This window comes from Mus musculus, chromosome 2 (assembly GCF_000001635.26).
Source record: "Mus musculus strain C57BL/6J chromosome 2, GRCm38.p6 C57BL/6J".
Lineage (NCBI taxonomy): Eukaryota > Metazoa > Chordata > Mammalia > Rodentia > Muridae > Mus > Mus musculus.
In genome coordinates this window covers 105,428,686-105,445,223 of record NC_000068.7, presented here as the reverse complement: position 1 = coordinate 105,445,223, position 16,538 = coordinate 105,428,686, and the positions used below count along the sequence as shown (strand labels likewise).

General features: G+C 43.3%; 1 long non-coding RNA gene across 2 annotated transcripts; it reads right to left on the bottom strand.

Moving 5' to 3' along the window:
- Positions 1-2,672: 2,672 nt before the first annotated feature.
- Positions 2,673-15,856, bottom strand: Gm39900. 2 transcript variants are annotated; one of them, XR_866616.2, is made up of 3 exons: positions 7,724-9,692; positions 5,305-5,474; positions 2,673-4,236 (listed from the first exon to the last, which is right to left on the bottom strand). It is a non-coding gene; the product is annotated as a predicted gene, 39900 (long non-coding RNA). The 2 variants fall into 2 exon arrangements; XR_866615.1 differs by lacking the exon at positions 7,724-9,692 and adding an exon at positions 15,207-15,856 and having other exon boundaries at positions 3,759-4,236.
- Between the last annotated feature and the right edge of the window lie 682 nt (positions 15,857-16,538).

Here is a 16,538-nt window from a genome sequence, read left to right as displayed (position 1 = left end):
CATTCAGAGTCTCCAGTAAACACATCAACAATCCAACTACAGCCCTGCTTCAAATGTGCTGGACCAGAAACGCTGAGGCTAACCATGTTCTGTCTCCGTAGAGCACATGGCCTCCTATTACCTATGCTGCTCTGTGGGCTTCTGTCTTAATCAGGGTTTCAATTGCTGTAATAAAATGCTACAACCAAAAGCAACTTGAGGAGGAAGGAAGGAAGACATGATGGGAACTCAGTCAGTGCAGGAACTGGAGATAGGAGCTGAAGCAGAAGCCATAGAGGAGTGCTGCTTACTGGTTTGCTCTCCATGGTCTTTTCATTCTGCTTTCTTACAGTATCCTGCACCAGCACCCCAGGGGCAGCATTGATGCACCCCAGCCTTGCCCACAGGCCAATCTGGTGGAAGCATTTTCTCACTTGAGGTTCCCTCTTCCAAGATGAGCCTCTAGCCTGCCAAGCTGACATAACACCAGCCCGCACAGCTTCTTACGTTCCCTTTTAGCCATTTCTCCCACCATCTCTTTCAAGCTTTTGGCCATTTCTCCCACCATCTCTTTCAAGCTTTTGGCCATTTCTCCCACCATCTCTTTCAAGCTTTTGGCCATTTCTCCCACCATCTCTTTCAAGCTTCAACCCAGTATCTGTCTTGGATTCTCAATTCCACCATTCACTACCAGCTTCTGTTTCTTGGTCGCATTCTTAGAAGAGCCAACCTGGTTATCTAAAACTGACTCTGTTTAGAGAAAGAACAAATTGTGGATCACTGGGTGGGTGTGTCTTAGGACAGGCAAGCAATAGCAGGCGTATCTAGGACAGCAGATCAAGAGTTATGTTCTTTAGGGACCAGGGGAAAAGGTTGGCCAGGAAAGTGCTTGCCACACCACTGTGACACCTGAGTTTGATTCTGGGCCTTCACATAGAGACAGGCATGGTGATGCACACCTGTAGTCCCACCACTGGGGGCGCTCTAGAGTTTGCTGGACAGCTCTCTTGGCCTCATTGTTCACCTTCAGAGCTCACTGAGATACACTGTTTCCAAAACAAAGTGTGCAGTTTCCTGAAGAACAACGTCCAAGGTTGACCTCAGACTTCCACACTTATGTACATGCACACAGCCAAAAAAAAAAAAAAAACCCCACATACCTGCATACATATTACATGCATGTGTCTACATGCACGCACACACATGCACACACACATACACACCACACACTTTTTACTTACGCAAGAAACTAATTTTTGTCACCCTGGGGAATCTACTGAGAATCATTGGCATTTTTCAGCTAAATCACATCTGAACTCCCTCACAGTCAGGACCTCTCCCACGGGCTAGAAATTCTGAATTCTCTTTAGCAATAATAATAATAATAATAATAATAATAATTAATAATAATATATCCCCTCAATCTTTATTAGGTTTCATTCTAGTCATTAACAATGACCCTGCCCTCCTCTAATGACTGACAATAGCACAAATTCTCATGTCAAAGGAGAAATCCCATTGACTTAAAATGAGAAAATAAGTGACTTATTTTTGTTAATTAACACAACTAAACTTATCATTTGTACTCTGTCATCTAATTGACGGGTTATTGGTTATTAATATCCTCAATCCAAAAGAGAGGAGTAAACAATAACGATGACTAATACACATACAAAGATTTTGAAGTGGAAGTGGAAATTGACTTCGTGTTTTTTATTTGATTTTAATTTCATGTGTATCTGTGTTTTCTCTGCATGTATGTCTATGAATCTTGTTGGTATGGTGCTGACAGAAGCCAGAAGAGAGTGTCAGATACCCCGGGACTGGAGTTAAAGGCAGTTGTGAGGCAGCATGTGGATGGTGGGAATCAAATGCCTGTCCTGTGGAAGAGCAACCAATGACCGTATCCACCGAGGCATCTCTCAAGACCTTCAAAACCACAGTTTAAAAGGAACCAGATAGTGACAGGATTAATTTCATCCTTTCTGAAATTGCTTCATATGGTGAGTTCTTTCTGGTCTAAGAGTTGGCTCTAACATGAACAATGTCCTAGAGTCTAGTTTGGGATCTGAGCAGAGGAAATGATTTGAATCTCCTGTTCATGTCCCTACCACCATCAGAAAAATTATAATATATGCTAAATAATAAATATGCTATTAATATATCTAAATAATAAATATGTTCTCCAGATAATATAGTAGATATATATTCTCTACAATCATATGTATGAATGGGTGTATATATACACACATATGGGTTTTTCTTTGTATTCTTGGATGTCCTATAACTAGCTATGTAGATCAGGATGGCCTTGAACCCACAGAAATCTAAGACCTGTCTTTGCCTCCTGAGTGCTGGGATTAAAAGCATGTGCCACAGAGGAGCACCTGAAAAAATGTTCAACATCCTTAATCATCAGGGAAATGCAAATCAAAACAACCCTGAGATTCCACCTCACACCAGTCAGAATGGCTAAGATCAAAAATTCAGGTGACAGCAGATGCTGGCAAGGATGTGGAGAAAGAGGAACACTCCTCCATTGTTGGTGGGATTGCAAGCTTGTACAACCACTCTGGAAATCAGTCTGGTGGTTCCTTAGAAAATTGGACATAGTACTACCGGAGGATCCAGCAATACCTCTCCTGGGCATATATCAAGAAGATGTCCCAACCGGTATGAAGGACACATGCTCCACTATTTTCATAGCATCTTTATTTATAATAGCCAGAAGCTGGAAAGAACCCAGATACCCCTCAACAGAAGAATGGATACAGAAAATGTGGTACATTTACACAATGGAGTACTACTCAGCTATTAAAAAGAATGAAATTCCTAGGCAAATGGATGGACCTGGAGGGCATCATCCTGAGTGAAGTAACCCAATCACAAAGGAACTCACACAATATGTACTCACTGATAAGTAGATATTGGCCCAAAACTTAGGATACCCAAGATATAAGATACAATTTGCTAAACGCATGAAACTCTAGAAGAATGAAGACCAAAGTGTGGACACTGTGCCCCTTCTTAGAATTGGGAACAAAACACCCATGGAAGGAGACAAAGTTTGGAGCTGTGACAAAAGGATGGACCATCTAGAGACTGCTATATCCAGGGATTCACCCCATAATCAGCTTCCAAACACTGACACCATTGCATACACTAGCAAGATTTTGCTGAAAGGACCCAGATATAGCTGTCTCTTGTGAGACTATGCTGAGGCCTAGCAAACACAGAAGTAGATGCTCACAGTCAGCTATTGGATGGATCACAGGGCTCCCAATGGAGGAGCTAGAGAAAGTACCCAAGGAGCTAAAGGGATCTGCAACCCTATAGGTGGAACAACATTATGAACTAACCAGTACCCCGGAGCTCTTGACTCTAGCTACATATGTATCAAAAGATGGCCTAGTCGGCCATCACTGGAAAGAGAGGCCCATTGGACACACAAACTTTATATGCCCCAGTACAGGGGAATGCCAGGGCCAAAAAAAATGGGAATGGGTGGGTAGGGAAGTAGGGGGAAGGTATGGGGGACTTTTGGGATAGCATTGGAAATGTAATTGAGGAAAATACGTAATAAATAAATAAATAAATAAATAAATAAATAAATTGAAAAAGCGTGTGCCACCATGCCTACTCTGTATTTTATTAAATAACCATTTTTCTGATTCTTTTTATTAATTATTTTACTTACTTTATATCCTGATTGCAGCTTCCCTTTTCTCCTCTCCTCCCAGTCTCCTCTCCTCCCCTCCCCTCCCTTCCCCTTTATCCTCCTGTCCTCTATTTCTCCTCAGAAAAAGGGAGGCCTCCATGGATATTAACCCACCTTGGCTTATCAAAGTTGCAGTAAGACTAGGCACTTCTCCTATTGTGGCTAGGCAAGGCAGTCCAGTTAGGGAAGGCAATCCAAAGACAGACAATAGAGTTAGAGACAGCCCCTGCTCCTGCTGTTATGAGTCCCATATGAAGATGAAGCTGCACAGCTGTTACCTATGTGCAGAGGGCCCAGGTCTGTCCCATGCATGCTCTTTGGTGGTTCAGTCTCTATGAACTCCTATTCACCAAGGTTAGTTGGTTCTGTGGATTTCCTTGTGGTGTCCTTGACCTCTCTGGCTCCTTCAATCCTTTCTTCCCCATTTCCATAGGACTTCTCAAGCTCTGCTGGATATTTGGCTATGTGTCTCTGCATATGTTTCCATCAGCTGCTGGATGAACGAAACCTCTCAGGATGCAGTTATGCTAGGTTCCTATCTACAAAAATAGCAGAGTATCATTAATGTGGTACATTTACACGATGGAGTACTATTCAGCTATTAAAAACAAAAACATCATGAAATTTGTAGGCAAATGGGTGGAACTAGAAAATATCATCCTGAGTGAGGTAACCCAAACCCAGAAAGACACACATGGTATGCAACTCACTTGTAAATGGATATTAACCATAAAGTGCAGGATAATTAATCATGCTAAAATCCACAGACCCAAAGAAACTAAATAATAAAGAGTGCCCATAGGGGAATGCTTGAATCTCACTGAGAAGGGGAAATCAGAAGTGGATGAAGAGAGGGAACTGGGTGGAAGAGCAGGTGGGGAAGAATCAGGAGGGATCAAGTTGAGTATAGGACAGAATGAGAGAAGAAAGTGAGAGGCCATTGGGGGACATCTCTGGGACAAACTAGAAATGTAGGACAATGGAAACTCCCAGGAATCTATGATGGTTATTTTTGACAATTATTGTCCAAGCTGGAGTATGTGGTATACAAAGGTCATATTTAGATTGTGTGCTTGCTTTTGTTCTAGGGGCATGGGTGTATACATTCACTTCTGGGTGCCCACACCCATACATACTCAAGCAGAGGTAAGAGGGAGACATTGGGTGTCCTGCTCTATCATCCTCCATCATATTTCTTTAAGATGTGTCTCTCTCTTAACCCAGTTCTTGCTCTTGTGTCTAGACTGGAATTCAGGAAACCCCAGGGATCCTCCAGACCACACCCAATCCAGAGGTTGCAGGCATACCTTGCAGCTATGCCAATTGCTTTACATGGAAACTTGGACCTGAATTTGGGTCTTCACACTTGTGCAGCAAGAACTTTGTTGAGTCATCTCCTCAGCTTTAATGTAAAGACATTGTTTATATGAGTTCCCTGAGGTTGAAAGACCCTGCTGACTGACTCTAGGTAGATTCCTTTACACCTGCATTAATTCCTTCCTATTGCAGTGATTAAAACATCATGACCAAGGCACTAACTGGGAGGCAAGTGTTCAAGTATCAGCGCCTATGGGGAGACATTTCTCATTCAAACCAGCACACATTACCATCTGTCAGTTTTTCTTGTTGTCTCTTTAACAACTTTATTCAGATATGATTTTCACGTTGTAAAGTCTGCTCATGTAAACTGTATGATCCAGTACCACTGAGGAGTGTAGCTCAGTTCGAAAATTCCTGATCAGCATGCATGAAGTCCTCCATTTGATCTCTAGTGGTGCTGAAAAAGCACACAATTGACAGCTGTTAGCATCTTCTACAAAGTTACACAACAATCACCAAATCAATTTTAGAACATGAATAAAAGAAAGAAAGAAACCCTGCAGTCCCTAGCAGTCTTGATTCCGGTGCCCTAGCCCTAGGCACATACTAACCTAATCTAAATCTTTGCCTACTCCGAACATTTAGGGTTTTTTGTGACTAGCTTCCTATGCACGTCACAATATTCTCAAGGTTCATCCATGAGGTAACATGAGTTAGAACTTCATTCTTAGCCAGATGTGATGGTGCACTTAGGAGGCCATCACAGGTGGATGTCTGTGAGCTCGAGGCCAGTCTGGTCTACAGAGTGAGTTCCAGGACAGCCAGGGCTACACGGAGAAAGCCTGCCTCAGAAAAAAAAAAAAAAACCACAAACCAACAACTCCATTAACTTCATTTTATCATTAAGTGTATGTCCATTGTGCAGAACCTATCCCTTCACCAGCTGGTAAATGTTAGGGCTGCTTCCACTTTCAGACTGTGATGAATAAATTTGTTGCAAGCACTCATGAGCAAGTTTTAATGTAAACATAAACTCGGGAATAGAACTGCTGTTACACGATGTCTTAGTCAACTCGGGTTGCTAAAACTAAATGCTGTAAACTGGTAGCTTTGTCAACAAGGGGCATAGTTCTCAAAAATCCTGGAGGCTGGAGGTCAGAGTGACAACATGGTGAGCCCCTGGCCAGAGCTCTCTCTTACCATTTCAGGGCAATGGATCCATACACAGCGTCTTAATCATATCTCCTCCCGCTCCTTCTCCTCTGCTCCACCCAGGCTGATCGCTTTTTTTTTTTCTTCCTAACAGTTGCTTTCACCCATAAGCATAATTTTTTCAAACAGATTCAAAATTAATACTTGGAATTTAAAGGAAGTGGGGACCAGAAAATGTGACCAGGTCCAAACCAAGTGCAAAATCACTGCCTCCCTGAGAACAACCCTGAGGGCTGGCTCTGCTCCTTGGGCTGCACAGGGTACAGACTGAAAGGGGCCTCAGCTGCCCTGTGCTCTGAGGGTGAACTTGCCTGATGTCTCTAGATGCTGTTTGCCTGAGAAATGTGACTCAGAGATTCAAGCCGCGTGTGATCTAGTCTTTGAAAAGAGACACAGTTTGGAGAAATATATATATATATATATATATATGTATGTATGTATGTATGTATGTATGTATGTATGTATGTATGTATGTATATATATATATATATCATAGTTTAACATTTTCAGTGGGGCCTTGAGAGAAGACGGAGGATGAGAGACCATACTTTACAAACACATAGAACAGATGTCTCTGCACACCTGTGAGTTCTGCTCCTGGACCACACTTAATTCTGATGGAGAAGGGCTACAGTTTCTTTCTTTGCCTGCTCGTCATCTGCCAGACAGAAGCCCTCACAAACGCTGGCCAAAGAAGGCAACTGAGCCATTCAAAGTGAGTCAGAGTGTGTCCTTGGGGACTCTCTCAAATATAAGAAAGACATGTCTCACATTCTTTTACCTGCTTACAGACTCTAACATGGGAGCGCTTTATTTCCCGGGGCATGGCTCTTTCTGAACAAACCACAGGAGTAAATGCACAGAATGTGTTTATTGTCTTTCATCTCTTCTCATTTCTATTTTGAGGCGGGATCTCACTATGTAGTCCAGGATGACCTGGAAGTTATGCTTCTCCTCTCTCGAGTGCTAGGATTATGAGCATCTGCACCACACCATCAGGGCTTTGTCTGATTTCTTAAAAGTAGCCAGCTTGTGCTGGGAGGAGTTGTCATTCACTGTCATGTCCACCACAGCATCCTTCAGCTGCAGTTAGGGCATCTGAAACGGGCATCCAAATGCAGATTCAAACTGTTTTCTTTTCCTTTCCATAATTTCACTCAATATTGTTGGTTGTTGGATTTCACAGTGGCCCACAAGAAAGATAATCCACTTTTAAAAGGCAGAAACAACAGGCAACTTATTGAGACCTGGTGATTTGACAGTTCAAAGGCATCAGTGCACATGTCTGGTGCTTTTGACGCATGTCTGCATAGTATAGTTATGTCTAATATCATCTGAGAATATTAATATCATTGGGAAAATTCCCTAAGGTGTCTCTAAACAAAAATATGTTCAATCATCCTGTGTTTGAGGAAGGACCCCATGTCTGAACACTTGTCTCCTTTTGCTCTTGGACTTCAGCAGTGTAAGATAAAGTGTGGAAAATTCATTTACCATTAACAATACCAGTAGGACAGAATGCAAAATGGGCTCCGACTACCCCAAGGTTCCAAAACGGAATGTGGGAGAGGATTGCGGCCACTCTCAGCATCACGGTGGAGGGTTTCTTGACTGAGTCCCCTCTACCCACACACCCTTTGAACTTAGGTTCCCACTGCATGCCAGCTCTTGCCTCACACCATTTCCACTGCGTTCGACATCAGCGCTACAGATATGCTTTTTTTCCTGTGAATTTCTAGTTGTCTTCACGTTGCACAGTTTCTTCATCCCTTGTTGCCTTTATAATCCAGGCCACCAGCTCAAATGGCACTTCTTCCAAGCAGCCTTCTTGTACATCACTGGTCCAGTCCTTTGAGGCAATGTAGCAGATTATTCCCTCAAGTGGTAGCTTAAGATAAGGATGATAATTTATGTGACCTAGATTCTGAGGACCAGACAAGGGCTCAAGCAAAGAAATTATGTGAGTTTGGGTGTTCTGTGGGGTCACCATTCAATGAACATTTTGAAGGCTATTCTGTTGTATACATATCTGGTACCCAAGCTGGGAAGACTCCAACATCTGGGAGCCAACACAGCTGGCTACTTAGGACATCTTCATTAGCTATGTATTTCTTCAGCATGCTCTCTCCACATGCTGGCCTCTGACAGCTGGACAACTTACATTCAGCTGAAGATTCCTAGAATGCATACGATGTTTACTAAGTGAGAGTCACTTCCTCTCTACCTCCTTCTTCTAGGAAAGCTATAGGAGCCATGCTACCCAGATGCAAGGGAAGGGGATATAGGTACCAGCTCCCAATGGAAATTATATATTTTTGCATAAAATCACCACACGCTATTAAAAAACTAACACTTCCCAAAAAACTTTCCCTCATGCTGTTACATAATGCATTGCACAGTCTCTAGAATTATCTGAGATTTCCCATTTTCCTCATTCTTCAGTCTTCCTATGTAGCCAAGGCCAGCTTTCAGCTCCGTATTCTCTTCCCTCAGGTCCCCCAAGTTTTAAGACTGCAAGGGTGCGCCATGTGACACTACTCCCTTTTGTTTTGTGGCGTCTTCAACCCTTACCAGAATATATTTTAAGAGAACAGGTGCTTTCTGTGTCTCATCCATCATTTCTCTTCTGAGTTTGGAAAAATGAACCATTCTGAGCGGTCACTTCATGACGACTGGTATGTGTGGGAGGTTCTTCTCTATTCACCTTGTCTTTTCTATTTCTTTCTCTTTCTATTCTTTCTCCCACTCAAAAATAGCTACGAATCACTGGGGAGAAATTTCAAGCTTGCAGACCTTGGCATAATTGTGACCCAGCTCTTCCAATGATGCTTTTGAGAATAGACATTGGAACACACTGACGTCACTGCTCAGATATGCCAAAGGCAGGCAGATTTATTTACAGGCTGATCTGTTCTTTGTGTCCCTGTTTCCTATTTGTTTGCCCACTAGCTTTGTTTTGTTTTGTTTTGTTTTGTTTTGTTTTTCTGCTCTTTCTAGCCAGAGAAGCTGTGATCTGGTCTTTTTCAGTGTAGGGGTATTCATTAGTCTATACTTCTTGATATTTCTCTCTCTCCCTGTGATTCAGTCAGAGCCATCACAAGCTTTAACATTCTAACTACATGTCACTGCCACCACTGTCTCTTGTCACAATCCTCATTTCGTGTTCCAGTAATAAACTTCATTAGCGTCTGCACCTCCTTTGCCTTACCTTTGAAACACTGTCTTCTCATGAAACAATTAGCTGTGCCTTGCAGCCTATCACCTGGCTGGCTGACAGCCATTGTGGGTGAGCTAAACAGCGAGAAAATGAGAATTTTTGACAATTTCCATTATCGTCAATGAGGGTATTTACTTGTACAAATATTAAAGGTTATTTAAAGATGTACACTGACTTCATTTCATTAGTGGTTTGTAGAAGGTAATAATTGAAAACAACTACCTAACCTCATTAGAATAAATTATCTATTCATTTCCTGAAAGAAAACTGCCATTTCTCCAGGCTGTGTTTTTAACCACTTGCAATGCTAGATGAAAACAAAAAAAAAAAAAAACAAAAAAAAAAAACATGAATATTTCAGAACAGGTTTCGTTCAAATACTCTTACTGTCTCGTGGAAATCAGACAACAGCCAGTTGTTCTGCAACCCTGACTGAGAAGCCCAGCCCCATGAGATAATAAAATGTCAATGATATCAATGTATACCTGGAAAAAAATAGAAGCAACTGTAGTTAAATCCTCTTGCAGGAGGGGAGACATCACATAAGCATGAAGACCCAGAACTCACCTAGAAAGCCAGCTTGGTGGCACATGCCTGTAATTCTAATGCCAGAGAGATGGAGACAATAGGACCCTGGAGACTTACTGGCCAGCTAGCCTTGCCAAACCGGTAAGTTCCAGTTCCAGTAACTGTGTCTCCAAAAAATAGTGTGGAGACTAATTGAGGAAGACACATAATGTCTCCCTCTGGCTGCCACACCCGTGTGCACATCACTATACACAATACATGTGTGTGTGCACTCACACACACACACACACACATACACACAGAGGGGAGGAGAGAGAGATTGAGCTTCATTAATTCTAGGTCTTGAGACCTAATTAGTCTAATAAAAATATCGTATACAAACACCTACAAGATGTTTATCCTCATGTCACAATGACCAAAAAGAGACAATGAAAAAATAGTATTTACTCAAGACTAGAGGATTGGAAATATATTCTAGTATAGCCATGTAATGGCTTGAAATAAAGATGATTTGAAAAAAAAAAAAAACACAGAGTGGCCATGTGGGAATAAGGGATAAAAGCAAAGAATAAAGAATATATGCATTATAATAATATGAGAACTAAGCATGATCACTTGCATTGAAAGAGAGGGAAAGGAAATAGATCTTACAATGGCCCAGAGGCATGGGCTGTGGTGTGGCTGTAATGCAGAAGACCCACGAAGGTTCTGCACAGTAACGCTTGTGTTGTGAGTACTGGTAAGAAGGGACAAAGATTCAGTTCCAATGCAACATGGAAAGTTCTTTATGCTTCCAGTACTGGGTACCTTGGAGTCAATCCTTGCCCCTTGTGACCTTGGATGCTAAACCAGGCAAAAAGCATCAGCAAATTAAAGTATTTCTTATAAGCCTCTCAGATGATACCGTACTTTCTAACTGAATTAGCAAGGATTAGCCCAGCCTGTATGTCACAGCCTTTCTCTCCCTTCCCAACCTCCCTACCCAGAAAAGTGTCTCAGACAAGATGGCCATGTGCTTCAGGTTAGGGAGTGCAGCAACTTCCATCTGCTTACCTCATTGCTCTCAGCACGCTGATTCCTCCACATAGGGCAAACTCAAGCTATGTTAGAACATCTCAGTGAGGAAAAGGGGCAAGAAAAAAGAAGGTGGTATATCCAAAGATCATATGGCAACACTTCTGTTACAGTTCACTGGGCTGAACGTGGTCGCATGACCACTGCGCTGTGTGGCCACATTATGGAAACTTGGGAAATGTTCCATGGCAGGAGGCAGAGTCCAGAGTTCAATTTTTAGCTCTCTCGCTCCCTCTTCCTCTCCCCCTCCCCTTCCCTCTCCTCCTTCCTTTCCCCTCCCTTCCCCTTTCTCTTCTTCCTTTCCCCTCCTCTCCCCCTTCTCTCCCTCTCTCCCTGTCTCCCATCTCTCTCTCCCTCCTCTTTTTCTCTCTCCCTTTTTCTTTCTTTCTCTTTTTGTTTTGTTTGTTCTTTGAGAAAGGTTTGGAACTCGCCTGAATGCTGGGAATAAAGGCAGGCGCCACCACTGCCCCATGCTCTGTTCTTTCTTTAAAGACAAGTTCTCATTATCTCCTTATCTAGAACTGATTTGTAACTGTTCCATGTTTAAGAACAAAAAGGGGCTAAAATACAGAAGGGCAAGTAACAGTGTTCCCGCAAAAATCATCTGTGAAGTACCACAGGGAGACAAGGAGCAGCATCCACAAACCAAAGGAATTTGTTTGCTTGCTTGCTTGCTTGCTTGCTTGCTTGCTTGCTTGCTTGCTTGCTTGCTTGCTTGCTTGCTTGGTCTTAGTGTTCATTGCCCTCAGAAAGCATTTCCTGTGATCTGTATTCACTTGGAAACAGCTCTCCACAGCTTTGAGGAAAGAACTAGCCCAGCTAAACAGGCAAAGCAGCCTGGAATAAGAGTGCTGTAGACTTTCCAGACGACTCGCTGTCCACTAAGCACCTCCCCTGCAAAGAACGTGAGTTCCAAAATAGAAACTTCATGAAACTTGCACGCGCCTGGCTCCTGTAGCCCTCGGGAATCTACATCTTGTATTTAAAAAGCATTCAGGGAGAAAGAAAACTCGGGGCACTTGGGGGTGGTGCATGTGACTGCTAGCACGGCCCCTGCTGGTAGATTTGGGAGTGGGGGGTTGGCACTCAGAACAAAGTGGACCACTTACCAGAGAGGTTCCCTCTCTGCCAGGAAGAAAGGCCAGTTTGTATTCAGTTGAGGGGCAGATGAGGCTATGCAAAGGTGGCTGGAAGAAGCCTCAAAACTACGCTCTGTCCAGTCGATAGCTTTCCCACCCTAAGAGCTCCTCCCCCATTGCAATTCTTTCTTTTGCATCCACGAATTGTCTTCAGGGAGATACGAAGATCTCCTGGAGGAACTGAACTGATCATGCAAAGCACAATCCCTTCTAGTTTCCCTCTAAAACATCTTTCATAAACTTTGTTATTAAATATTTCAGTCTTACAAAGGATACAGTTTCCATGGTAAAAAGTTACACACACACACACACACACACACACACACACACACATTTTTAAATGATATAGTGGTGATTGAGGAAGACACCTGACAGTGACCAAAAAAGGCCTTGGCTTTTTTGCATGCTCACACACATGCAGGTGCATCTGCATACACAGGTACACACATAAGGACAGTTTCTGTGTTCATTACCTGTGACCAATCATAGTCTTTACTTGTCCCTGGAAGTAACTGCTATTTTTAATTTGATGCACCCCGATACCAAGCATAGGATATTACCTGAATATATTCCTAACCACTCTAGCATTCTGCTGATCTACTCTTCAAGGCTAGTATCATTTTTTTTTTTTCACCAAAGCCATTTATTTGGCAAACACTGAGCACCTACTTCAGGCCAAGTACCGTGAGTGCAGCCTTCTAACCACGCCCTTGCCTCTCGTGGTTCAGTCTATCCATCCTTCTCTCTTAATGGCCTCGATACTCCACAGTTCAAGAGCTTCAGATGGTTTTCTGTTACCTGTATGAAGTCTAAACTCTTCAGAAGAGCATCCGAAGACTTTCAGAGACTTGGAGGGATTGAACAAGGGCTAGGTGGGGGCAAAGGTCCTGCCAGCCTCACAAGCCTCTGCCCACACACGCTCACTCACATAGCTGCCACAGCAGAAGCAGGGGCGTCTCCCGTTTAGCAGGAGAGCGAGCATGGGCAGCCTTGCGGAAACCTCATCCCAGGCTTTCGGTGCCCTCATTCCTATTGCAGATGGGAGCATCACTTACCAAATCAAATTACTTTCATTTTAGTCATTTTAGTTTTTTTGATACAGGGTTTTGCTATGTAGCCCAGACAGGCCTCACACCTGCAATGCCCTCCCTAAGCATCCATTGCAAGGGCTGAGAGTATACACATGTACCACCATACCCAGCTCTTCTCTGGCTCCAGAAATATCACATCCCCCCCCCCCAGCCCCGCCCCATCTAGCTTAGGATTTGAGATGACTCTAGTAACAGTGAACGTGTGAACATCTACTGCTTCTTGGTATAGAGACCTGAGACACCTACGCACTGAAGAGTCAGGGATATTTGTTTTTGTTTGTTTGTCTGTTTGTTTCTTTTCCTTTTTACTCTTTCTTTCTTTCTTTCTTTCTTTCTTCATCTCTCTCTCTCTCTCTCTCTCTCTCTCTCTCTCTCTCTCTCTCTCTTCAATATGCTCTAGATAGAGCAGAGTTTATATTGCCATTAAGGAACACCAATCTTGGAGAAACACATGCACAACCCCCCTTCTCTCCTTCCTTCCTTCCTTCCTTCCTTCCTTCCTTCCTTCCTTCCTTCCTTCCTTCCTTCCTTTCTCTCTTTCTTAAACAGACTTCTCACTATGGCACCCAGGTGTGCCTTGATCTTATAATCTCCCTAACTCTCCTTACAGAATCTGTTATCTTTTCAGCAATTGATGCGCAGGCCCACATGGTTTTTCCTGGTTCTAGTGTTTATGTGGTGAGAGAGGAATGGGCCCTTCATCATTTGGCCCTTCTTAGCCAATGGAGACCATCCAATTGGGCCCTGGAGAGTCTGTGTTCACAAGAGCTGCCTGTCAAACCAGCTGAGAATATAACTTTAGAGAATTTACTTCAAATTGTCATGTGAGGGGGGAAAAAGAGCCTGTATTTTATGAGCCGCCTAAAGAGATCATCAGTTACTGCAATGCAGTCTCCCTATCACGGATACAGCATCTAAACTCTGAAAGGTTATCAGGGACATGGTGGAACTAAACATTTATGTGGAGTCTACCATGGGCCATGATCTTGATTAAAAGTTGTGTTCCCCATGTGACAAAATGCATGAGGAAAACAGGTTAAAGAAACAGAGATCGGGCTGGAGAGATGGCTCGGCTGTTAAAGGATAGGCTCACAACCAAAACTATAAGAAACAGAGATCTATCTGGGCTCACAGTTTCAGAGATTTCAGTTCATGGTTAGCTGGCAAATTCGGGGGTTGGGGGCAAGGGTGTCATGTCAGAAGGGCATGGTTGTTCACATCATAGCAGTCAGAAGCAAAGGTAGAATAATCTAGAGGTAAGACATACTCCTTAAAGGTACACACCTGACCATTCACTTTCTACAATGAGGCCCCACTTACTAATAGCATATTCAGCAATGCACGAGTCACGTTGTCAATCACCTGATGAGGTCAGTGCTCTCAGATCTAGTCACTTCCTGTTACCCCTGGGAGCCTCCGGTACGGACGCTTCCTACTCAAACCATAGCAGCTAACACACTCTCTCACTAATTAATAGCAATGACCTTTCAAGTTAAGCATTGCAATCTGTGTTCTGAGTGTGAATTAGAGATATTTTAAAGTACTCTTTAGTTTAAGAACTGTGGAGCAGCAGAAATGGAGCGAATTCGGGTTTGACCAAGGCCACGCCCACAGCAGTCTTCCTGAACTATTCCCTTTTTGGCATTTTTGTTTTAGATTTTTCTCTCATTCTTCTGGCCCACCCCCACCCCGTCTTGCCTTGAACTGCCTCCCATTCTCCGACACACACCCTATTTCTCTCTTCCTTACTATTGAATTTCACTTTTACCCAAAAAGCACACTGTCTTGCAAAAGGCCCTGGCGCCAGGTTTGAGGTTTGTTTTTATTTCCTGCAAGTTGTAACCATGAATCTGGTAAGTCATTTCCTCTCCCCGAGCCTCAGTTCTTGTGTCAAAATAGCCAATAAATCCATGATAGCTCTTACCTACCTCATGCAATGACCGTGGGATTCAGCTAAAATAAACTAAGATGCAGATGTTAATCTCTGTTTCCATTCTGTAGCCCAGCAGCTCCTGAAGTCTCCAGACCGCAGTGTCAGCATCCCAGGAACGTGGTAGACGTGCAAATCCATAGGTCTCACCAAAAGCTGACTTATTAGAAACCACATGTACCAAGCCCTGCAGACGATTACAACCACACTTACACTTGAGAACCACTGCTGAGTGTGCTCACAGACATGGGCAGCGAGGCACACACGTTTACACTCAATTAAAACCAGGCTTAAAATATTAGATTGAAAAAGGAAACCATGTGTTATGCTTTAAGCCCTGTAGAAAGGTTGAATCTGTTAGCGCCTCCCAAGAGAACCAATCTCTCAGGGGTGGTTCCTCCGAGCAGGCTGGATCTGTTTAATAACAACTGTGTCTAATGAGGAGCCTCCATGGCATTCTGATGTGGGAATCCAATACCTAACATGGAAGAGTAACCAACCCTGGGAGCTGGAGACATGGTTCAGACTTGCTGCTCCTCCAGAGGACCAGAGTTCAGTTGCTAGCACCCATATCAGACAGTTTACAACCACCTGTTACTACAGCTCTCGGGCATCCGACAACCTTTTTAAGTGAGCCTTCAGAAGCACCCACACTCATGTGGCATACACCTAATTTTTTCAAACTTTTAAAAATAAATAAAAAAATTTAAAACCGTCTTATTTTTAACATTTTCAAATGTCATCAACGTAGAAAATGATGTTTGAGTAAGAACTTCATTGGAAAAAGATCCACCAAAATCAGAATATACTCCACAAAACAGGGTTTGCCCACTTTAAACAATGTGTGGTCTGCAGTGCACAGCTCCCTCCAACACCTCTGTTCATACAGCTTTCTATTCTTTCTTCTTTATTGCAGCTGGCGAGTCCTCAGGAAATACCAGCATTCGGAGTAGTGTGGCTACCGGTCAATCATCTGTTGCAGGGAGAGAACATTTGAAAGGTAAGGATGCCACTCGGGTACCCAAGCTGGCCCACCGGGGCACCTACTGAGCTCCGGCGGTCCGTGGCAACACAAACTTACACCACCGACCCTCCGATGTGTTGAGCAGTTGGAGAAATTGCTTTCTTCATAGACAGCCACAACCCAGCTGAGTTGGGAAGCAGGTGGCTGTGACTGCTCACTTTTTTTTTTAAATAGTGTCAACACACGAGGTGCACTAGCTTGCTCTCTCTTCTTCCTTGTGCTTCTCTCCACACAGTGTAGATTGTTCTGTCTTCCCCTGCAGGACTGACAGAGTCCATTAGGAAGAGCGAGCGACTGGAGCTCCCA